The 23316-nt window shown below is 43.3% G+C and overlaps 1 protein-coding gene across 17 annotated transcripts in view; it reads right to left on the bottom strand.

The window, feature by feature from the left end:
* Window positions 1–23316, bottom strand: part of SGMS1 (sphingomyelin synthase 1) — a 216020-nt gene that overhangs the window by 138741 nt on the left and 53963 nt on the right. For 3 of the 17 annotated variants that reach the window (XM_075935074.1, XM_075935072.1, XM_075935070.1), the window contains exon 3: window positions 376–465. The exons of the other annotated variants lie outside the window; for them this stretch is intronic. The gene's annotated coding sequence lies outside the window, so the exon portion shown is untranslated. The remainder of the gene's footprint in view (window positions 1–375; window positions 466–23316) is intronic. 17 annotated transcript variants of the gene reach the window in all.

Here is a 23316-nt window from a genome sequence, read left to right on the forward strand (position 1 = left end):
TTTTATTGTTGACACTATTGAGATCAAGAAGGAACTGAGTGAGAGCTTAAAAAGAGAAATATGCAATGATAAAGTTAAATTACAAGCATTAAAAAATGAATGGGACAAGCACTATTTCCAGCTCATTTGCTTACAAATGCTCTCATACTCAGTACCAGGGTCAAACCTTAACTGCTGAAAAAGAGGAGTAGGCTATGACATGGGCATCCAGCAATCATCCCTCCATAATGCCAACTATAATAAATTTAGAAGCTAAGACTGAATCATTCAAGAAATACATTTTTGCTGATGATAATTTAAAGAAAGTCACACCAGTGAACGAGTAGAAATTACTTAAGCATTTAGATTCAGAGACTGTTGAAGTGATAATCTCACTTTTAACAGCAGTCACTTCTTCTGCTGATGTAGAAAGAATATCTTCTTCCTTCAGACTAATTTATTCCAAATTCAGAAACCATTTGGGACCTGAAAAAACAGAAAAGCATGTTTTTCTTTCCCAGATTATGAACAGGAAAATGAAGATGAAGGCAACTGAGTCAGCTGCAGAAGCCAATATTTTAAGTTTCTCGTGTTGACCTGGCTGACACAGTCGATTTAATAATTTTTTAATAATTTTTTAGATATTTCATTTAAACTATTGTAATTAAAAACAATTTTTACAAAAATAAACCAGATTTACATACCTGAATTTTTATATTCAAAAATTTATATGCTTGTTTTCTTACAATATTATATGATCTGTTGTTGAAGAAAAAAATCCAGAATATATAATGTTGTTGTTTTAGTTAAATAAAACAATGTCAATGTCTGTGAGATGATGTTCTCCTCCTAATATATCATGGCAAGAAAATCCTCTGCATACTAATGATTAACCTGTTGAATTGGAGATAGTTCACCTTCCAATTACTTCATAAATATGTGCTTCAATTATCGCTGGTAAATGAAATAACCAAACAACCATTCATTTCCTGATATAGCTGTAAAACTAATCTGAAAAGTTTTCAAAATAAATCACTGTTGAACAATGTATAGTATACAACTTCTTAAAAATGAAACTTACATCTATCTCTGAGTTGTGAAGGTTATAACAACCAACAAAAGTGCACTTTTATGTAGAAAACCATGATTAAGTCAAGTCTTCCTGACTAGTGATTTAAATCATGATTTAAATTAGGGATGCTAAACATTGGTTAATTGAATAGTTGATTAACCTCATGAATTCTTATCAGCAGGGCTTGACAAGCGGCGGCGAGCCCCGCTCACCATACGCACGGTTTGGCGTGCTGCACATGCGCTGATCGCATTGCGGCACCATGCCGGCTTAAAATCTACTGGCCCCGAGAGAGTAGATTGACTAATTTGTCGAGCCCTGCTTATCAGTTACTCCACTATTCTTTAGTCCCTGGAGGTGGGGCCAGAAGTCAGTGCGCTCTGGCCCCACTCCCAAGGAGCCCCCTGCCACTCTGCACTGCTACCTCTGTATCAGAGGCAACAGCGTGAGGTGCCAGGCAAGAGCTGTTCTGTAAGGGGAGCAAGTCTAAAAACCAGCTCCCCTAAGCCTGCAGCCTGTATCAGAGGCAGTAGTGCGGTGTGGCAGCAGCCCGTTTGGGGGGAGAGGGGCGGAAGTCGAAGCTACCAGACCTGGCACAAACTGGAACTGAGCTAGACTGCATGCCCCTAACGCTAGGGTTGCCAGGTGTCCAGTTTTTGCCCTGACATTTTTGGCCCCTGCTATTTTTGGCCCGTCTGGTTTAAAAATAAAAAATAAAAAAAAAATAACAGACATGTGAAATGCGTAGCGACCTTTTTTTTTTTTTTTTAGTTCTCCCATTTTTGGGGGGTTATTTTGCTCAACCAAACTTTTTCCTGCCATGTTTGGGATTTTTGGTGAAAGCATCTGGCAAGCCTATCTAACACACTAATGCAGAGCTGCAGCAGGGGTAGGTCACGGACTTGATCCAGTTGCTAGACAACATGCTAAAAAATTTACTGGCCAGGGGAGGAGAGAATGCATGTAATCTGTAGCATTTACCTATAAGCTTTTGCTTATCAGTTAATCAGTTAACCGACTACGCTATTGCATCCCTAATTTAAATAAATTTGATTTAAATCAAATCCACCCTGACACTTGCATAACAATAGCCATTACTTTGGCTTTTCCAATTTCAAAATTACTTCTCACTGGCCAGTAGCAATCCAGGTTTGCAAGCTTCCAGAATGTGATTGTCACTCACTGCTCCCCTGTCAATGCAGCTCTAATTCTGTGGAATGCTGGAGCGAGTTCCGCATATAAATCCAGGAACATTGCCTTTTGCATCTGGAAGTTCTGCAGCCACTGCTCATCATCCTAGATTTGCATTCCCACCAGTCAGTATTTATTTCTCAGGTACTGGAGCAGCTCTCTACTATCTGCAGCTGCTCTGTGAATGCCACTAAAAGTCTTGAATTTTTTCTCATTATACACCTTACAAAATTGTCACTGAAGAAATCATCGTGTTCCCTGATGCTGTAGTCTGCATGCAAATACAGAAAAATTCTCTGACCTTCATTTACAACATTCATAAGAACAACACAAAGCTCTGCAAGGTCCATGATTCCAAACAGATTTATGATTTTTTTTTAAAGACACCAAAATTACGGGATAAGGGTGGCATTATGGATTGGTGGTCTGGTCATCTGAAGAAGTGGGCTGTGCCCACAAAAGCTCATGATATCATCTACATGTTTTGTTAGTCTATAAAGTGCTACCAGACCATTTGTTGTTTTTTAAGTTTATCCTATACAGACTAACTCGGCTACCCCCTGAAGCTGGTAGTCTGGTGTACACCAAAAACTAAATAACCATATCACTGAAGATTGTGAAAAATGCTGTGCCTTATGTGACAGGTTGACTTAATGCACAACGTAGAAACAGCCACTAGGACTGAACTATCCTCCCCCTCTTGGAGATACGTTACCTATATCAGTGGAAGAACCTCTTCCATCAATGTAGGAAGCATCCTCACTAGAGCAGAATAGCTGCAGAACCTTAGCTGTAACATCGTAACTGCTTAACACAGCTGAAGAAAGTTACATGCTTTGAACTTGATCCCCAGCTCACAGAAATTCCTAGATGTATCATTTCTATCTCATGGCACATTGCAAATGTAACCCACACACTTAGTGGGTGTGGTCACTGACCCATGTAGTGGCAGTTACACTACTATAGTGAGAGATAAGAATGTGTGAGCTCTACCACCTAAGCTGAGAGCCAAATGGCTTTATAGCTCAAGCTGCAGAGTAGGGGTGGAGCTATAATTTTTTGCCAGGGACCACTTTGAAAATTTTTGAAGTGGCCCCAGGTCGCACAGGAAGGGGCAGAGCCAAGATATTTCCAGGTTCCCCACCTCCAGACAACGTTTGGTCTGGGGGTGAGAGAGTGTCTTTGCCCCCATCCCAAGTTCCCCCAAGCTGCCCATGCCCCTGGTGTGGGAGGAAATTTCTCTTACTTCCCTGCCCCTAGGCCAATTAAGGCCTAGGACTGGGGGAGCGTGCGAAGCCTCCTCCGCTCTCCGCCACCTCCCCCTCTGCGAGTAACGTGTGGCACTTCAAAGCACCACGTGCTCCTAGCAGGGCGGAAGGAGGCTTCGCGCGTTTCCCTGCCCTGAGCAAATTAAGGCCTAGGGGCAAGGGAGCGTGCAAAGCCTCCTCACGCCCTTCCAGGAGTACGGAACGCTTTCAAGTGCTGCATACTGCTTGCAGGGCGGGGTCAGAGTGGTGAAAGCTTAATGCACTCCCCCACCCCCAGGTCCCAATTGGCTTGGGGGCGGGGGAGCAGCAGGGCCTCCGCGGGCCGGATCCAATCACTTGGTGAGCCAGATCCGGGCCGAGGAGGTCCTTTTGCCCACCCCTGTTGTAGAGGCTCCTACACTAAGCTCCAGAGGTCTCAGGTTCAAAGACGCCTGCAGGTGGTTACACAAAGGCATCCTGCCTTGAGATGGTTCACAGGGAGACCTACCCTGTGGCACACTGCACTTTACATCCACACGAACATTCCTGGTGAGCATGTGCAGTGATGACAGAACCAAGTACACACACAACTGAGCAAGATACAAACATTAATAGCAGTTTGCAGACCTAACTTCCTTCCTAAGTCTATAATGAAGACATAGCCTCAGTAAGAAAATACCTGATCTGAAAACAAATAAGCTCTTTCATTCTTTAAGGATGAACTTTTTTACCTGTATGTTCCTATCACTGGAATCTCACTTCTGCCCAAATACTCAGACCATCAGATCTAAAAGAAATTCATGTTGGATTTGTCTCTTCCTACACACTGCATTAATCTGAATTTGGCTACGACAAATCAGGAAAGAGATCTTGGAGTTATAGTGGACAGTTCTCTGAAAACTTCCACGCAGTGTGCAGCGGCGGTCAAAAAGGCAAATAGGATGCTAGGAATTATTAAGAAAGGGATAGAAAATAAGACCCAGAATATCTTACTGCCCCTGTATAAAACTATGGTACGCCCACATCTTGAATACTGTGTACAGATGTGGTCTCCTCACCTCAAAAAGGATATTTTGGCCTTAGAAAGGGTTCAGAAAAGGGCAACTAAAATGATTAGGGGTTTGGAACGGGTCCCATATGAGGAGAGGTTAAAGCGACTGTGACTTTTCAGTTTAGAAAAGAGGAGACTGAGGGGGGATATGATAGCGGTATATAAAATCATGAGTGGTGTGGAGAGGGCAGATAAAGAAAAGTTATTTATTCATTCCCTAAATAGAAGAACTAGAGGACACCAAATGAAATTAATGGGTATCAGGTTTAAAACTAATAAAAGCGTGTAGTCAACCTGTGGAACTCCTTGCCAGAGGAGGCTGTGAAGGCTAGGACTATAATAGAGTTTAAAGAGAAGCTAGATAATTTCATGGAGGTTAGGTCCATAAAAGGCTATTAGCCAGGGGATAAAATGGTGTCCCTGGCCTCTGTTTGTCAGAGGCTGGAGAGGGATGGCAGGAGACAAATCGCTTGATCATTGTCTTCGGTCCACCCTCTCTGGGGCACCTGGTGCTGGCCACTGTCGGCAGACAGGATACTGGGCTAGATGGACCTTTGGTCTGACCCAGTACGGCCGTTCTTATGTTCTTATCTGATCCACCTTAAATAGCCATATAGCCATCTAACCATCTGCTACTGATGTTCATTTCCATTAGCATTCCCTCTATTGACAACAGACTATTCATTTCACAAGTAAGAAATATAGTAAATTATCCAAAAGTAAGTGTTGCTATTATGTACGCTTCCTTTCTAAAAGGCTGTAGATTCACTGATTGAATAAACTTTGCCATATATATATATATATATATATACACACACACACACACCATGTGCATCATAATTTACAGTCAGCCCTATGAAAAACCAGACAAATTAACACAAGTCTGCTGCTCCATCTTCAAAGTATTGCATGGATCTCTGAAACATGGAGAGCACTTATGACAAATGATTCTAAAATATTAGGCTTCCACATCGTTGCAATATGTGATTATGTCAGTTCTAAACTTCTGCTAATATAAAAGTTGAATATCTTCCTCTTTAAGTTTTCTTTCAGACCACAAAAATAAAACTAGGTAATATATTCAAAAACTGCTTCTCCAGTCCTGACTACTGTATACAAAATAAGTGTTTGGCTTCAGGGACGAGGGAAAAGCTAAAAGAAAATGACACACAGAACCAGCAGCTGTCACAATAATCCTTTACAGTGTGATGTGTCTGACAAATATAAGTCGTAACAAGGGCCAGTTTCAATATGGCACCTATGCATCCCCTAAAAAATAAACAAAATGCATGGCTTGAGCTCCCAACTGGGAAGTATTAACCCTTCCAGCTCTGGGGAAACAAATAAAACCAACCGAATGCCTGATTCCCCTCTCCAGCCCTAAATGCAGCTAATTTTATTTGGAAAGGAGTAAGGATTACCTGACCAACTGGCGATGGCTTCCCAAACTGCTGGTGGCTAGACGTGTCCCACCTACATCTCATCCTCAAATCCAGTCTGACCCAACATGGCTGAAGTTGTTTCAGAGTCTACTCTTGCTCCAGCCTGCAGACACTGGGTTTATCCAGTCCGCCATGTCCAAGCAGCTCTTTTTCTGGCCCACAGGTGCCAGTTTCCATCGAGTTCACTGCCATGAGGTCAACTCATGTGAATAACTGGAATCTATTTCACAGAGACAGGACTCTGGAAGAAATCCCCACTTTCTTCTATCCCTGTACAGTCTAACTACTCAATCTAAGCCCACTGACTTCCATATGACGGTGGCTCATTTTCCCCACTGAATATCCATGAATTCACTTTTGCACCCAGTGATCAGTGTTTTTATATAATATATATAATGTAATTCATGAAGGTGGTATATGGGAAACGACAGATAGGAAAACTGAGCATTTTCATGATTTCACTGAAACATATGAAAAGGATACATAACAGCACACAAGAGGCCTCTCAATTTTGCCCTTTTTATATATAGAAAGCATCATAGGTAAATTAACATGGCAGCATTTAGGATCATACTTTATTCCTCAGCATCAGCTAGAGGTCCAAAAGTTCCCCTCCTCCCCACAAGTCTACTAATCCTGGGTCTTATATCACACTATAGTGTACTATAGCTATGGTGACCATATTTTATGACCCAAAAATAAGGACACCTTAGCCACGGTCCTTGAAACCTCTAGTCATGCTCCTGACCCCTTAGGCCCCCCTGCCTGCCACAGGAAGTCCCACCCTGGGGTAGTACTTCCAGGGTCAAGATTAACACATGACCAGAAGTAAAGGGTGTCATGCAATGCCTCTAAGAACTTCTCCCACCATCCTCTACTAATAGGGACGGGCTTAGGGCCCATAGAAGCCCCCCATGTAACTATACTGCAATTGCATTAACTGAGAGTCCAGAACTAGGGTCCCATGGTACTGCACTGCTAGGGGGTCCAACCTCGATTCAAGATGAGATCCAGGATCTAAGAGCTATTACTTTATAGTGTAGATGCAGCCCCATTTGACTCAGAACCTGGGCATCATCCAGGACTATCCCACAATTTCATGGGACAACTTCCATAGTCCTCTTAATGGATGATGCTTACTTGTTTTAATTAACTGGTAATCAGAGGGGGCTGGAGCAGCTCCTCACCTGCTGCGGAGAGGAGGCTACTCCAGCCCCGCAGAGGGCCTGCTGCACACAGGGGTTGCTCTTGTCCAGAGCAACCCCTGTCTCTGGGGAACCCGGGGGCCCCAAAAGCAGGGACTGCGCCAGTGACCAGAGCAGCCTCTCTCTATGGGGAGTCCAGCTTGCTGTGGACAAGGGCTGCTCCAGAGAGGGCTCGGAATTGGTGGCAGCCCCAGTGTGACCTAACATTAACCCATTAACCCATTTACATCCCTAATAAGATGTACTGCAACAGCATTTTTTGAAGTTACTGCAAAATTATCAAGTGTCCTCCAGAAACCAGAATGACAATACCAAACTAACCACAACAATTAAAGGTGGAGAAGACCATTCACTAACCCTCGCCACAACTACTTGAATGATACATTGCCCATGGAGATCAGTGGGGCTGGGCTATTATATATGTAAAGCTACTGAGAAATGTATGTCAGTACCATGATGGCCATGCCTATATTATATAAATAATATCTAATAATAATTGCCAAATGAGGCCACTTCCCAACCTGCTTACAAAGTGCCTGATCCAATTTAATTTTAAGCTAGGATTGAGCTCAAAGCAATCTGTTGATATTACCCAAGAAGATCCGGTTAATATTTAGTCATCCTTCAATAATATAAGGGACCAGTCAGTCAAAGCCCCACTACTTCGTAGAGGCGATCTTTGAAAAAATTTGGAGAAACTTTGAATTTACTTCATCTGACAGCAGCACTTTCTCTCACTGGACGTGGGGTCTTTAGCACAGGGTCCCTTTGTGTTAGAATAACTCAGAAATGTGTTGTCACAGCTAATTCCATTCAAGACTAGGCAATGTGCAGCCCAAACACAGAAGAATAGATCCCTTGAAGCTGGAAATCAAAACATCTCACCTCTTCACAGAGCTCACAAATGGCTTGTTCACCATCACACAGCCCTCTCTTGAGAGAGGATACACCCTGCCTCTCTGTAGATACACCAAGTGTTTTCATGTGGCATCTTAACATATGGTTTAAATCATCAACTGTTTGGATGAGGAAAACTCACAAAAAGTCTGTCTATCATCCACACCAGAGTGACACAATGGTTTCACCACTGTGGTAACAGCCCAGATCTCTCTGTGGGCTCTTCTGGAGCAAGAGGGAGCCTGGAGAGGTCTCTCGGGGGGAGAAGCCAGGTGTATCTCTATTTCAGTGATTCTCAAATTTGTTGGCCTGTGGACCCCCTGGCTCAATGTAAAGCTTTCCAAGGACCACCAGTTGCTAATGCAGGGGTGGGCATTAACTTTTGATGGGGGACCACTCCAAGATTTTGGAAATTGAGGGCCGCACCCTTCCGTGATATTAATGAAGATGTGGGGTCTCGAAAGGAGGTTGGGTGCAGAAGGTGAGCTTGGGGTAAGGGACTGGGGTGCAGAAGGGAGTCTAGAGTATGGGAGGGAGTTGGGATGAAGCAGGTGGTTGTGACCTAGGGCAGGGGACTGGAGTGCAGGGGTCTGGGATGTGACCTAGGGTAGGAGAGGATTGTGATCTGGGGCAGTAGATTGGGGTGCCAGATCTGGGAGGGGATATAGGTATAAGAGGGGGACAGAGGGTTTGGGTATGTTGAGTGGGGGGGGGGAAGCAGAGAGTTGGGGCAGGAAAGAGCTCGGGTGCCAGAAGCAGGCTATGGCCAAGAGACTTACTTGTCAGCTGCCAAACTAACCTGCCTGCCTGCAGAGCTTAAAATGTTTCCCATCCCAGGCAGCTAGCCTGCTCGCCTGGCCATGTGCTTCATGAATAATTGAGCCCAAGAGAGGGAGCGTGATTCTTCTTAGCTGCCTGTTATTCTAACGAGCAGCTCCCCAGAAACCGACCAATGGGAATGTGCTGGGGGCGGGGCAGGGCAGCTCCTAAAACTTTCCCCATCCCCTCCAGTTTTAAAACAGAAATGGAGCCCTGCAGCTGCATTTCTGCACGGCAAGCAGGGCTAGCTGGGGAGCCTGCCTGGGACTCCCCACTACCTCCGCGAGCTGGATCAGGTGACTTGGCCGGCTTATCTGGCTCATGGGCCTTATTTTGCCCAGGCCTGTGCTAATGGAAACTCACTGTTAATTACATAATGATACCTGAGCCATTGTTCTAGTACTGCAGTTAGGGAGAATTGTTTAATTTAAATGATTAAATAGAATAAACATTTTAACTCTCTCATGTTAGTTTATCAAACTTCATTTTAAATCAAATAAAATATTAATTTACGTCCAACAAAAAAGGTTTCAATATTTTCTTTATTAATGGCAGGGGCAAGGAACATTTTTTAGGTCGGAGCCATTGGTCCACAGAAAAATCTGCTGGAGACCACACAAGTGAGGAGGAAAAAAAATCCCCAACACCCGACACCTCACCAAGATGGCCCCCAACTGAGACATCTCACTCCCCTGGCATTCAAGCCTGAAGCGGCAAGGGGAAGAGACAGGGAGGAATGAGGTTCAGGTCTTCCTATAGGTCAGATTTACTTTTCTGATAGATTTTTATGGAGCCCCCTTAGGTTCTGGGGTGGGAACAAAAATGAGGGGTTCAGTGTGTGTGACAAGGATGGGGTGCGGGATCTGGGAAGGAGGTGGGGAGGCAGAAGGGGGAAGAGGTTGCAAGGTCTGGGTGGCAGGGAGGGAGCAGAAGCTGGCTGGGAATAGGGTGTCTGGCTAGGTGGAGAGAACAAGAGCAAAGGAGGGTGCAGTGTGTGGCTAGGAGGAAGGGTGCAGGAACAACAGTGGATGCAGGAGCAGACTAGGGGTAGGTGTCTGGCCAGGAGGAAGGATGCAGAGTCTGGCAAGGGGGAGGGTGCAGGAGCGGACTTGGGGGGGATAGGGGTTGGACCTCCCTGGTCCGGCACCCTCTGGACCTGACTGGTTCTGAATGAAAGATTTTTCTGGATAAGGGGAGGTCATTTCCAGCCCCCTGCTGCCACCCACCATACTGGACTCCCTGGCACCCCCTTTTCCCCAAGCCCCAGCTGGCCAGCCGGGACGCTCTCCTCCTCCCCTCCCACTGACGACCAGCCGCGGGGGCACTGCCTCTCACCTTCCCACACTATACAATAGGTATAGTGGTGTTTCTTATTTTGTCTAGATCTGTGCTAAGTAAAGAGTAAATGATGTTGAGACTCCCATGCAAAGTCTATGTCAGGGCTACTCAACATGCGGCCTGCGGCCCATTTGTTTGCAGCCCATGGTGCGGTTTGGATTTATGCAGGGCTCAACATGCAGCTTGCGGGTGGGATCCTTTGAACATGATGAGGCGTCTTCCAGGCGGGGTGAGCACTGAACGACGCAAGTGGCTGGGTTGGCTGGAACAGATGAGTACAGGGTGTCGGCATTTCTAGCCCCCACAGAAGAGGTGCCAGGAGCGCTGTGACATTGTATTTTTTGTATTCATGCCCGTCAGTGTGAAAGAAGCTATTTGCATATATATTTGCATGTAAATGCAAACAAGACTTAAATTGCAGCCCTTGGCATGTGCAGTGAGTATCATTGTGGTGCCTGGGGCTTCCAAAGTTGAGCAGCCCTGGTCTGTGTGTTTGTTTGCTTTCACTGTTGTGGGCTTCTGCAGAGTTGAGCTATAAACCAGGAAGCTCCACACTTCAGGTTGCAGAGCAGGCATAAAGGACTCAACATTACTTTCAGGACTTAGGCAATTGGACTGTGGGAGATTCCCACTACTATATAGGTGTCAGGCATAAGATCTGCACCTGGGGTTTATCTGCAGAGTTCCATAATCAGGGACAGTTCCTGAATTCTGCACAACTCCAAACAAGCAAAAAGCATGCACTGTTCAGCATCTTGATCGCCCCTGAAGCAGTCTGGCAAGTGTTCAGCCAGGGATGTTCAAGAACATCTGTGACATCACAGTGCTTAGGCACAACTGGGGTGGGAGGCTTTCCATGGTGGCCCTCAAGCACCACCATAATACAAATAATTAGTACAAAAAACTCAATTGGAAAATAAAATAAAACTTAGACAAATAAGACAATTAAACCTTTTTTAAAAATACATGTAAGATAAGCATGTCAATAGCATTTAAAAATTTTCAGCAATTAAAATTTATACTTTAACCCATTTTTTAAATAATGCAGCTCTGGCTTGCCAAATTCCAATGCACCATAAAAAAGGAGAAACTGACAACACAAATCCCCAGAGAACAGCATTTATGTCAGAAACAGCCACAAATCTACAGTATTACAAATGCATTACCACACTGATAAAAAGCATTGTAAACATTTCCATTTGGAAAAAAATACATTTTAATAAAACTATAATACATACATAGAATTCTTTCTAGTTTTTGTGTAGTGGTTAAAGCTGAAGAAAAAACACTGGAAAAGGACACCAAGTGTGGATGTGATAGTGGTCTCTTAAATCATGTGATGATCCAAAACCATCTTATTGCAACAGGATCAGAACTTCAACTGGACTAAACTGGTTACCCTCTCTCCCCCACTCCTTTTTTGAGATGCATCTAGTGCTCAGGAATTTTAGGTTTCCCTTACAAAAGTAATGGTTGCCAAGAATGTGATTTGCATAATTGAAGCAGTGATATGTGCCTGAGAGCCTGCCACAATTTCCCAGGGATTAGGTGCTGGAGATTAAAGAGGGAGGGGCATGCATACCTCCCCAAACAGGGGCCACAGACCTCTAGACGTTTTAAAATCTGAACATCCACCAAGACAGCAGGAGTCAGAACCCAGCACCCTGGTCTGCCCTCTCATAGCCCACAGCCAAGACCGGGGTGCTCTCCTTCCCGCTGACATGGTGCCGTGGGCTGGAGATAGGTGGCAGAGCAGGGCAGAACATGCAACTGGGTCATCCTAGCTCCTGACACCATGGTAAGTGCAAGGGGATGCCTACCCCTGCTGCCACCGCCCTCCTCCAGATAAGTCCCTCGGGCTGCCCTGGGCTCCGTGGATCTCATCCATGGGACAGTTGAAGCAGCTGCAGGCAGCGGCTGCTCAGGCAGCAGTCTCTATTCGTGGCCAAGGGTTGCTCTGCAGGATGCAGACCAGCCTCTACTTGCAGCAAGCAGTAGGCGGGAGAGGGGAGGTCCCGCAGACTGGAGCTGCTACTGGAGAAGCCTGTGTTCATGGCCAGCCTAAGGACCCCGTCTCAGTCCTGGCTCGCACTGGGTTCAGTAGCTACCCCTGCTGCAGCTCCGCAGTTTAAATGTAATAGGAGCCAGGCTGCCTGCGAGCCCAGTTCTTACTACATTTAAACTGCAGAATCGCAGTGGTGGTAGTTCCTAGACCAGCACAAGCAGGAACTTAGCACCTTTCCTTAACTAATAATATAGTGGATACAAATTGTACTGACTACATGATTAGTCAATTACTCGCCTCTTAACATCCTTATTCAGCACAGATGCAGAATCTTGAAAATGGCACAGTGAAATAATGCAATTTCCTCCTTCCTAATTTTTTTTTTAATAACAAAGCTATGGGATAATCAGGGGACGGAGGGAACGGTGTGAAAGAATGTGGTGCTAGAAAACCTATTTAATGGAATTTGTGATATGGGAAAATATGTATGTGTCAAAGAGAATAAGAATGTCAACTTGTGAAAACAGGGTAAGATGAAGGCACAAAGACGAAGAAAATATAATGAAAAGGGCAAAGCACTCATCAGGCACAGAATATCAGTGCATCACATTTCATTACATCTGAAAAGAACAATGATTAATTCAGTTTTTTGAACAGTTTTTACAATACTTGCTTTGATGCTTACACATCTGGAGCCTTAACTCACAGGTAAGTCAATGAGAATCTTTCAACTAATCCACATGGAGTTTGGATAAGGCCCAAGACAATAAAAGGGACAACATAACATTTAATAAAAAAGGACTCTAAGACCTACATCTATAGCTATGCTAATGTATTGTCTAGATTTCTGAAGCCAATCTTGTTGCTACTTGCCAATTTTCCAATGAAAACCTTAAAAGCATATATTTATATTTGATTGTAAATGTTCGTTAGTGAGAACTGATAAGCAGCTTCAAAGATAATTTCAACACAATGAAACAAATCCTCATCTGGAATAAAATAAGAGTAGTTTTCCCCAAAGTCAATTGAGATACCCAAATTTATACCAGTTGACTGCAGTACCTCAAAAACAAGCAGCACTATTAAGAGGAGGATGAATGAGGGGGGCTGGCTGCAGGTGCGTGTTACCACTGAAATTTTCAGCAATTACATGGTTACCCAATCACCTGCTTTTTAACATCCCTAGTACGTAAGGTTATGAAAATTATTCCTGTGTCTATGAGAAGGGAAAACCTGGATGGACAAAACCAGAAAAATACAGGGCTTATATCCAGCTTGTCTTGCCATATTATTGTCAACTGGAGTCAAGAGGCAAAGGACAGGCCCTACAGATATTGCACAGAGCCAGGTTCAAATAGAAAATCACTTACATCTTTGACTGTGGGGCCTCAATTAATATGGAACTTCCATACCAAATCAGACCAGTGAAATAACTAATCCTGTACTCATGCTCCAACAGTTGCCAGTACTATATGGTTCACAGCAGCTACAGGAAAGTCCATACTAAACATCTATGGAATATAAGCCATGCATGTCCTCATCTCTAGTGTTTTTCAAACATTACTAACATGATGTAGTGAAGTCTATACAAAGGACTGCTTTCTAATAGGAATATTCCTTTCTGTTAACTCCTTCAGAGTGCTTAAGGCTTATTCTACAATTTTATTTGAGCTTTTCTTACAGACAAGCTTTACAAGGAAACCAATACATTCTGGTCTCCAAAGAACCACTTAAAATCACTTTCACTGTGTAACAGTATTCCAAAAGATGAGACTGAAATGAGACTTAAAACTGTATTCTTGTGTGTCCACTGAACTCATTTTGATTATATTTTACATATGTACAAAATGGAGTCTCACTCAAAACCAAATACAGCTTTTTTTTTTTTGAAGAGTTCAGAATATTTTACAATATGCTGATGTGCAAGAAAAATTTACTTAACTTTTGTGTTCTATGCAAGTGTTACCTATTTTATTGTAAAATATGCAGTTTATTCAAAATATACCAAAACCTTGAAATACTTACAAGCTATTTATTTCAGTCGCCTGTTCTAAAGAGCTTACATTACCTTGAATACAATAAGCATTTACAATTAGTAACCAGCTACCATTATTTCTAAATAAACAATACCACCCGCATCCAATTTTCTAAATATTTCTTCTATGCATTCACATGAAATTATCTTCCTGAAGTCTGAAAATGGTAATCCACAAAAAAAAAAAAATTATCAGAGGATAATGATAGAGTTTGCATCTCTCCAAAAACCGGCACTCTCTGGCCCAGCACCATAGATGCTCCTGGATCAGAGAGCCTAGGAGCCTAATGGCAGCAGAGCCAACCAAAGTAAGGATCAGCAGGGCTGGCAGCCCTTCCAGAGCAGCACACAACTGAGGCCAGAGCGCCACAGCAGTCAGCGGCAGCTGGGCATGCAGCCTGGCCAAGCTAGTGAGCAGGAGGGAGGGCAGGGGGATGCAGGGAGCCTGATGGAGCAATAGCTAGCTGGCATCAGGCAGGGACTTGGGAGCCAGTGGCAGGGGACCTCCCCTGGTCTTGCAAATTCTCTTTAAGGACTGGTCAGGTTTTGAGGGTTCAGATCAGAGAAGTCCAACCTGTATAACTAAATGACTATAATAAATAAACTACAGAGGAAATGAATATTTGCAGGTGTAACAGGAATATGACACTAATGCTGGCAGACCAAGGCAGTACGTACCGAAGCCAGGCCAATTCACTTATGCTTTAGTATAGATAAATATGATTGTTAAATGTGTAAGAATGTAATTTGTGTTTAAAACTTCCTGAAAATAATGCAATGGTACCTGTATTGTTTTCACGTCTCTGTAGAAGCAAACATTTACATGGTGTATAGTAAGGATGTAAGCGACTAGTTGACTACCCGATAAGCATATGCTTATTGGGTAGTTGAGTAATGACTCAACTAGTAGCTCCCCCCCTTTGTTGCCTCTATCACAAGGAAGCAGCAAGGGGGAGGGAAAGAGGAGAAGAAAGAGCAGGTTCTGAAGGGAGCCAGCTTAAAAGCCAGTTCCTGCCAGCACCATCTCCGGGGGCCAGGGCAGGGAAGGCAGATATAGTAAGGGACCGGGTGCAAGCTGGGAATTAGATGATTAGTCCTCACCTCTGCTGTGTGTGTGCTTTTTAAATATATTAAGATCTAAGTAACTACCGTAGTCTCTTGGGACTGAGAGCAACTTGATGTGGTGTGATTTTTTTTATTTAAGTGACCTTTTATCAGAAAGTTCAGTTTCTCTGGATAGAATGGAAAGTCAAGAAGACTGTCAATGCCTCTATGATGAAACTAGTACTGAGATCCAGGAGTTCACATTTATAACTGGCTTGGTGAAATCTAATGATAGAATACACTATGAGCTTGGGATGTCTGCTGTTTTCTGACCACCTACATAGGTGCTGTATAGTCCTGTCCTCTGTTTCAGCAAGACCAGACTACCACAGCTACATCTCTATTACCCCAGAGTAGGCACTCACAATTACGAGCCATTCCAGACAGTTTAATAGACACTAGATACTTAAAGCCAATTTTTCCTCAAGCATCCCAATCAGAACTGCATTTAGATGCTATACAAAAGCAGAAGAGGTACCTCCAAAGGGCTACAAAGCTAACAATTTAAGATGTAATAAATATGGGATTAAATCCTTTGATTTAATCTTCACAATAAACAATCTTCCATATGTTTTTCAGATATCGTTTTTTTTTAATGTACTGGTACATATTGGGGAAATTTGCAACCGATAGCCAGTAGTCATCAAGTTAAATACAAATCATTTAACAAGAATTCAAAAAAGATTCCATTGCCAAATTTACAGCTGAACGTAGTAGCACACCTTTCTATTTACCAAGGAAGGAAATGCGTGTCTTTTACAGGATCTCTGCTTATATGTTCAGCCTGCTGAACTTACATTCATCTTTAATTAGCAGAAGACTAAATTATTCATAGCATGTGTCTATGAAAAGGGAACAGAGAAGTTGAATTAACAGGGTGCTAGTGGCTGCTGTTGCCTGGAGAAGAGAATCTATTCTGTCATTAATATTTATGTAACTGAAAAAGTTGGCAAGGATTTTTAATAAGTCTTTGATTAAGACAAAAATCAAAGTTGTACAGAGGTTTCTCCTGAACAGTCTCATGCTGCTATTCTTCAGGAAACAGTGACTTAAAACAAATAGCTCCTACCACTAGTGACCTACTTAAAAGTGAAGGATGCAAAGAAAAACATCAAAATTCCATGTTAGCAACACCTTAAGCAAACAAATGTAAGTGTACTTCAATTGATATGTTTGCTATCTTTGTAATCAATATTGCTGTACACTGACCATATTACATTACATTATTAACTGAGTCACTAATAGATACTAGAGGTGTAAGATATTATGTAATCGAATAATTGTGTAACCACACAAATATTATCGGTTACACAACTATTGCACAGTCCCCGGGGAAGAGGGCAGCAGCCAGTACACTCCCAGCCCTACTCCCACAGAACTCCCTACCATCCTGTGCTACTGCCTCTGTATCAGAGGCAGCAGTGCGGGGTGGCAGTAGCCACCATCTGCGGGGGACCCCAAGTCCCCCCATGGTTAGAGGCTGCACCAGCATCCCAGGGAGCATCCTCTGTCCTTGGTGAGCCCAGGCCCGTCACAGACAGAGGCGGCTCCATAGCAGCCTACCCTTCTTCCCCCGCACCTCGCTGCTGCCTCTGATAAATCTGTACTGTCCTTAAGGTCACTGTAGTAATTGGTGCCAGGATGATGGAAGAAATCTGTCAGACTATTCAGGGCCTGCAAACTTCCATTTTTTTCCCCCTAGAATCCTGTGTGAATACTCAATTTATATCTGTGTACAGGAGTCCCAAATCACCGCAAATATAGGACTACTATCTGGAAGTGTGTGAATTGACTGCACACACCAGTGTGACCAAGGACAACTGCCAATGAGCTTCGTACCCCACTCTATGGGCAGGCCGCAGGCAGCACTGACGTGAGAGGAACTGCCCAGGCTGGAGGCTGGCTTCTGCAACTAGCAGCACAACATGCAGTTGCTTTCATTATTGAGGTTCCCAACCCAGTTGCTGGCCATGGCCCTGCTGGGCTCACTGATTGCCTCTAGACCTCGGCATCTCCACAGATATTTACTTTATATCTATGGATATTTACATCCAAATCATGTATCCATTCAGGGTTCTATTCACCATGGCAAGTCCTTCTTTTACTTCCTCAAGGCTGACAATGGAAGATTTTCCTCAGGTGATTGATGCAAGTGTCCAGTAGAATTGCTGATTCACAAGAATAGAAGTGTGATTATTGAGTTATCCTATTGTGTTATCCACCTGTTTCAAGGCTACTGAGTTGAGCCCATATTTTGGTGGCCAAAACTCTTTGGAATTAATGCAATGCCTTGGGCTGCTAGTGTCCTGGCTTGATAGCAGAATGTGTGTAAAAATAAGCTTTTGCATGCCATGAAGCCAGCTCTGGCATCTTGCTGTGTGAAGAGAGTGTGGCTTTTCAAAGAGAAAGCTCTTGGTCTGGTTGTATTGACAGAGCAATTCCTGCATGTCTGTCATCTAGCAGGAAGTGTGCCTTTTCTGAAAGGCTCAGGGAATGTTCTTCATTTCTGCTTCTTTCAGAATCCTTACAATAGCATTCAGGTCTTGCCAGTATCCTTGTGATAGTTTTTTCAAGAATCTGTTTCTGGGTATCCCAAACAGCCTTAGCAAGATTCTGTCATGGCACAATTACTATACGCTGCAGATTTTTTCAGGCATATCAGCTTATGTGTGATTCACAGTTTTTAGGTTCTCACCACAACCATAAAGGTCAGAAACATATTTTGAAATTAGAAGTAGAAAGTCCATGCTGTCACTCAGGCGTAATTCAAAAAGTCATGTTAAAAAAAATTAAAAATGGGGTCTCGGCTCCATGTGCTGTGCTGTAGTGAGCAATGTTGCCGTTTATACCTATTTCCCTACATTTGAGCACAGAGCTATCCCCCAGCTGGAGGTATAACCCCATCTTTATTACCCTATGGCTATGTCTAGACTGCAGGCTTCTTTCGAAAGAGGCTCTTTCGAAAGCATCTTTCGAAAGAGTCTCTTTCAAAAGATCGCATCTAGACTGCAGGCGGATCTTTTGATAGAGGAAATCCGCTTTTTCGAAAGAGAGCACCCAGCGAGTCTGGATGCTCTCTTTCGAAGACGGCCTCTTTACATTGTAGAACGCCTTCTTTCGAAAGAGGAACTTTCGAAAGAAGGCGTTCTTCCTCGTGAAACGAGGTTTACCGCCATCGAAAGAAAAGCCGCGTTCTTTCGAAATAATTTCGAAAGAACGCGGCTTGAGTCTGGACGCAGGGGAAGTTTTTTCGGGAAAAGGCTACTTTTCCCGAAAAAAACCCTGAGTCTGGACACGGCCTATGTAACTGTTACTCCCACCTTCTCTGATCAACTGTCACAATCCAACTGTCACAGAACCTTTGGACTCCATCATTCCATCTGGTTCTTACAGGGCCCAGTGATGATTTAACATGGCAATATAATTAACACAAAGAACTCTTGGCCTTCCTTGTAGCTGTTTCTATCACTTCATATTGACACAGACATTCAAAGCTTTACAAGGACACAAACAGAGTGACAATCCTATAAGATCTGTGTTCATTAGAACTGGTGGTGATTTTGTGTGTGCGCGCGCACGCGCGCGCACGCTGGAAGGAGGTGTAGAGGGGGGATTATTTGTGTGTTCTGATCATATTGCTGTGTGGGTGGTTCTGAAGAACTAAGGCAGCTTGGCCAAGTAATCTACCATCTGTGCAGTCTTCTTCATACAACCAATAAAACTACAAATACAAATTAATTGCAAAGTAAGGGTGCTGCTTGGTTAAGTTATGTCTTATCACAATAGTCTATAATGCTTGGCATGGCATAGTCAGAGGACTTGCTGCCACTGTACACTGCACTGGGGTAATTTGTAAATTCAAGATGGCTGAGAACTTTAAAACTGGACAGCAACAGACCACGAAAGCCAGTGCTAATTCTAAACAAAGAATACTCAACCAACCTAGTAGCTACTTCCATGCTTCCACACTGATTCTACAAATATAAAAAGTTTCTCTCTCTCACACACACACACACACACACACACACACACACACACACACACACACCCCACACACACACCCCACACACACACACACACAGCAGAACATTCATGAAACTCTGCTACAAAAATGAGAGAGAAGGAGAAAAAGAAGGGTAGATAAAACCCGCAAGTTGAGAAACCTTAAACTACTAGCTTTCTCCCCAGTATAGGAGAAGAGAACAGTTAAATTCCAATATGGAACAGCAAATGAAAACAAAACTGAATTTCCCTTGCAGGCCAGCCATTACAGGGCTACCAATTTAGACAAATTACCTTTGATTTCGAATTAGAATTAGCTTTGATATTTACTACCAGAAGTTATCTATAGGAGGTATCAATGCTGTTCCTCACTCTGGCACTCAGGAGGTGGGGCCCCACAAGAGACTTTTAAAATACCTTGCCTCTAGAAGTTCTGTTTTTAAATACTTCCCAAAGTCACAGATTCCCTGATCATGGAAGGTAGCTGCTGCCAACTACGTGAAAAAAAATCCTTTCTTCTTGAAACCAGGAAGAAATTGATTGGGAACTTCTTTCAGAGGAGTATTCCAACCTCTTTTACCAGAGAAGATCTGGAGGGCGAACGGGGGGTAGAAAACAAACTGTAATCTCTAATGGCTGATCTCTAGGTTTTAGGCATGTATACACAGACCTCCTATTACCTTCTAAGACACAAGAATCAGATCATAGACCAAAAAAGGTAATTTTATTAACAAAACAAAAATATATACTTGGCAAAGCACACTTGGTTGCTACGTGTTATAAAGCAACTAAGAAAAGAACAGATTAAAGCATAGAGAATTGCTTCCCTGGGATTCAGCTTTAGTTACAGTGTATGGGGAGGGAGAGGGGAACATGAACTTAGGACAGTGGAGTTGAACCAAACAACAAAACAAACAAAATAACCTGATTGCATCTAAATACATTCCCTATCATATATCCATATCTTCAATGTCCATGTCCAGTCCATTTCTAGGTCCGGGTATTCCTTTTCTGGGCATGAGTATCTCTGTGGTTCAATTCATCTTCTGCTCCCCACCCCCCAGCTCCTGGTTTAAATCTCCCAAAAGTACCGCAGCAGGTAGATTTCCTTTCATTTCAAATCTCAACACTTTCTTCCCATTAGCTCTCCTGGCTCCCTGCCAACACTTCCTGGACTTATTCCTTCAGTTACTGAATGCTGGGATGTTTAAAAAAGGGCAGCACCCTCCCCTCCATCACATGAGGTGTGAAGTTTTTTGCTATTTAAAGCCAGAAAAAAAAAACAAGTCTAGGAAAAAAATAATGTTATTATACCAAGGTATAACAAGGGCAATTTAGAATAGCACACACTGATGGTAGCAGAGCTCAGTAAGTGGCCAAAACCACAATAGACATTACATTTCCTTTAGACTATAACAAACAGACTTTCCCATAGAAAAAAACAACAAGTGAGCAAAATTCCCAGCTGGAGAACAACAAACTAAGGATCCATTCACAGCATTGTCTGAACTAACAAATAATAATGCTGTTGTTTAATAATATGGAAATGCACAGCTGCTCTCTCATATAATGTCTCCTCTTAAACTAGGATTAATAGATCCACATGAACAAAGTCTAATAGAAATGCTTTCTGCATCAGTTCCAAATATATTTCCCCACAACAGAACCTCATTTTAACAAATGCCAAGTTGCTTTACCCCAGACATTCTTTTGGTAACCTGATTTTCTTCCTGGGCATCCAACAAAGTTCAGTAACTTATTTTGTGGATGAACTACAATAAACTATCGCTTTTTTCCCTAAATAGATTAGAGAGAGCAAAGGTGAGGATCAACCTAACAATGGGTTACTCCCTCATCCAGGACTGGACTAAATTATGAAGGATTGCCAGTAGAAAGCCTCAAGATTAGGAAGGATTACCACAGCTCCCCCAGGATCTAAAAATAATGGATGGTGATTAAGACAAATGAACAAGATTATACGCTCCTGAGAGAAATATACCCTCTGGAGAAGGCTTGTATATTCTGATTCAAACTGGATTCTCTAGTGACCAACAGACAAAAGATAAATGGCCGGAGTTTCAACTGATTCATGGCCTTGTATCTAATCTAAAATTCAGATAGGACCTTCTTCCCAAGGAGTATCCCAAAATAGCTATCCCACATCTTCACAGCAAGCCCGTTATTTCGAAATAAAATGGGCTTGCTATTCCAGTGTCCCTGTAAACTTAATTCCATGAGGAATAAGGGACATTTTGGGATAGCGGGTTAGTTTATTTCATAATTTTAATTTCAAAGTATTTCAAAATAAGATCAAAATAAGATACGCAATTTGCATAGCTCAAATTGCGTATCTTACTTCAAACTACGGTGCAGTGTAGAAGTAGCCTAAGAGACCTATAACTTGGTAAAATTTAAGTTAGCAGTCCTGATCCTATAAAGTCAGAAGGCAGGAATATTAAGTATGTTACAGCTCTCAAAGCATCAAGCGGGGCCCTGTTTCTATAGTTAAAAGCTGTTCCATTTAGTGATATCTCCTTTTCTGACCCATTCCACCACTGACTATAGTTTGTAGTTTGCAAAGAGTACAATCTCTTAAATCAGGGTAGGGATTCTCAGGCCTGGGGGTGGAAAACTTCAGATGCAGTCCCTGGCTTCCCTGGATCTGGCCCTTGAGGCTTAGGGATTCCCTCCCCCCAGCATTGGGGAACCTGAACTGGCACTCCAGCACCCTACCCCCTCTGTCCCACTGTGGGGCTGGAGCACACAAATTCTACTAGCCTGGGGCCCCCTAGACCCTGGTATGCAAGGGAAATATGACGAGTGCCTTTCTCCTTCTCAGCTGTGGGCCATGACTGTGAGGGTTGGTGTTTGTTTTTTTGCTTCTCACTTGTGTACGGCCCCCAATCTGATTTTTCTGTGGGCCTGTAGACCCCGACCCAAAAAAGGTTCCCCACCTGTGCCTTAAACTCTGACCATAGTATTTACTCTGCTTGAAGTGAAATTGCAGAAGCACAAAACAGAGATATCAAATGAGAAGGACTGAAGAAAGCAAGATGTAGCACTTTCTTATCAAATACCAGGGTACTCTCAGAATCACAATCCCTGCAGTCCCTCCTCTGCATACACTGCTCCTGCAGTAGTGATAATGTAACACATTTTTCCTATAGGACTTAGACCCCAACGGGCACTCAGTTATTCAGATCTTCTTTACTGAAGTTTAGTGAAAACGCAAAGGAGAAATGCTCTTTTTCTGTCTACAGACTTTCTTGGGGCTTAATTTCTTGTGCGACTCTGCCAATGAATTTAAGCGGTGTCCAACCACAATTAGACCCACCAGTCAAATTCTTCCATGAGCAGTCAAATTAACACAGCGGTTGGCAATAGTTTTTGCAGGGAGGTCACTTAATAAATTTTGGTACATAGTCATGGGCCAGCTCAACCCTTGAAGGGCCAGGGACTAACCTTCTCCCCCTCTCCCCTACGTTGTCTGGGGCTGGAGGCTTTGAAGTAAAAACACAGCAAAGGGCTCCCAGTTCTTGGCCTTGTCACTACTGCATGGCCTTCAGCCACCCAGGGTTGCTGCAGTTATTTAAAAGGCTCACAGCTCTGGCCCCTGACAAGGTAGTGCCATGACCAGGACCCATGAGCCATTAAAATAGAATCCAGGTGCCTCAGATACAGCCTGTAAACTGGGTGGCATGTGCAGCAAGACAAAATTAGAAAGCAGCCAGATGTAGTCTGCAGGCAAGATCAAAGTGTTAGGAGCCCCAGATCCAGCCCCCAGGGCACATCTTGCCCAGCCCTGAATTAGCCACTACCATCCTTTTCCCAAACTATCATTTTTAAAACAAACTAAAAAAATAAACAAGGAGACAAAAGCTGATGTAGTGATGTAGAAATAATCTTCTGCCATTCCAGTGGCTCTACCA

Source organism: Pelodiscus sinensis, chromosome 8 (genome assembly GCF_049634645.1).
Source record: "Pelodiscus sinensis isolate JC-2024 chromosome 8, ASM4963464v1, whole genome shotgun sequence".
NCBI lineage: Eukaryota > Metazoa > Chordata > Testudines > Trionychidae > Pelodiscus > Pelodiscus sinensis.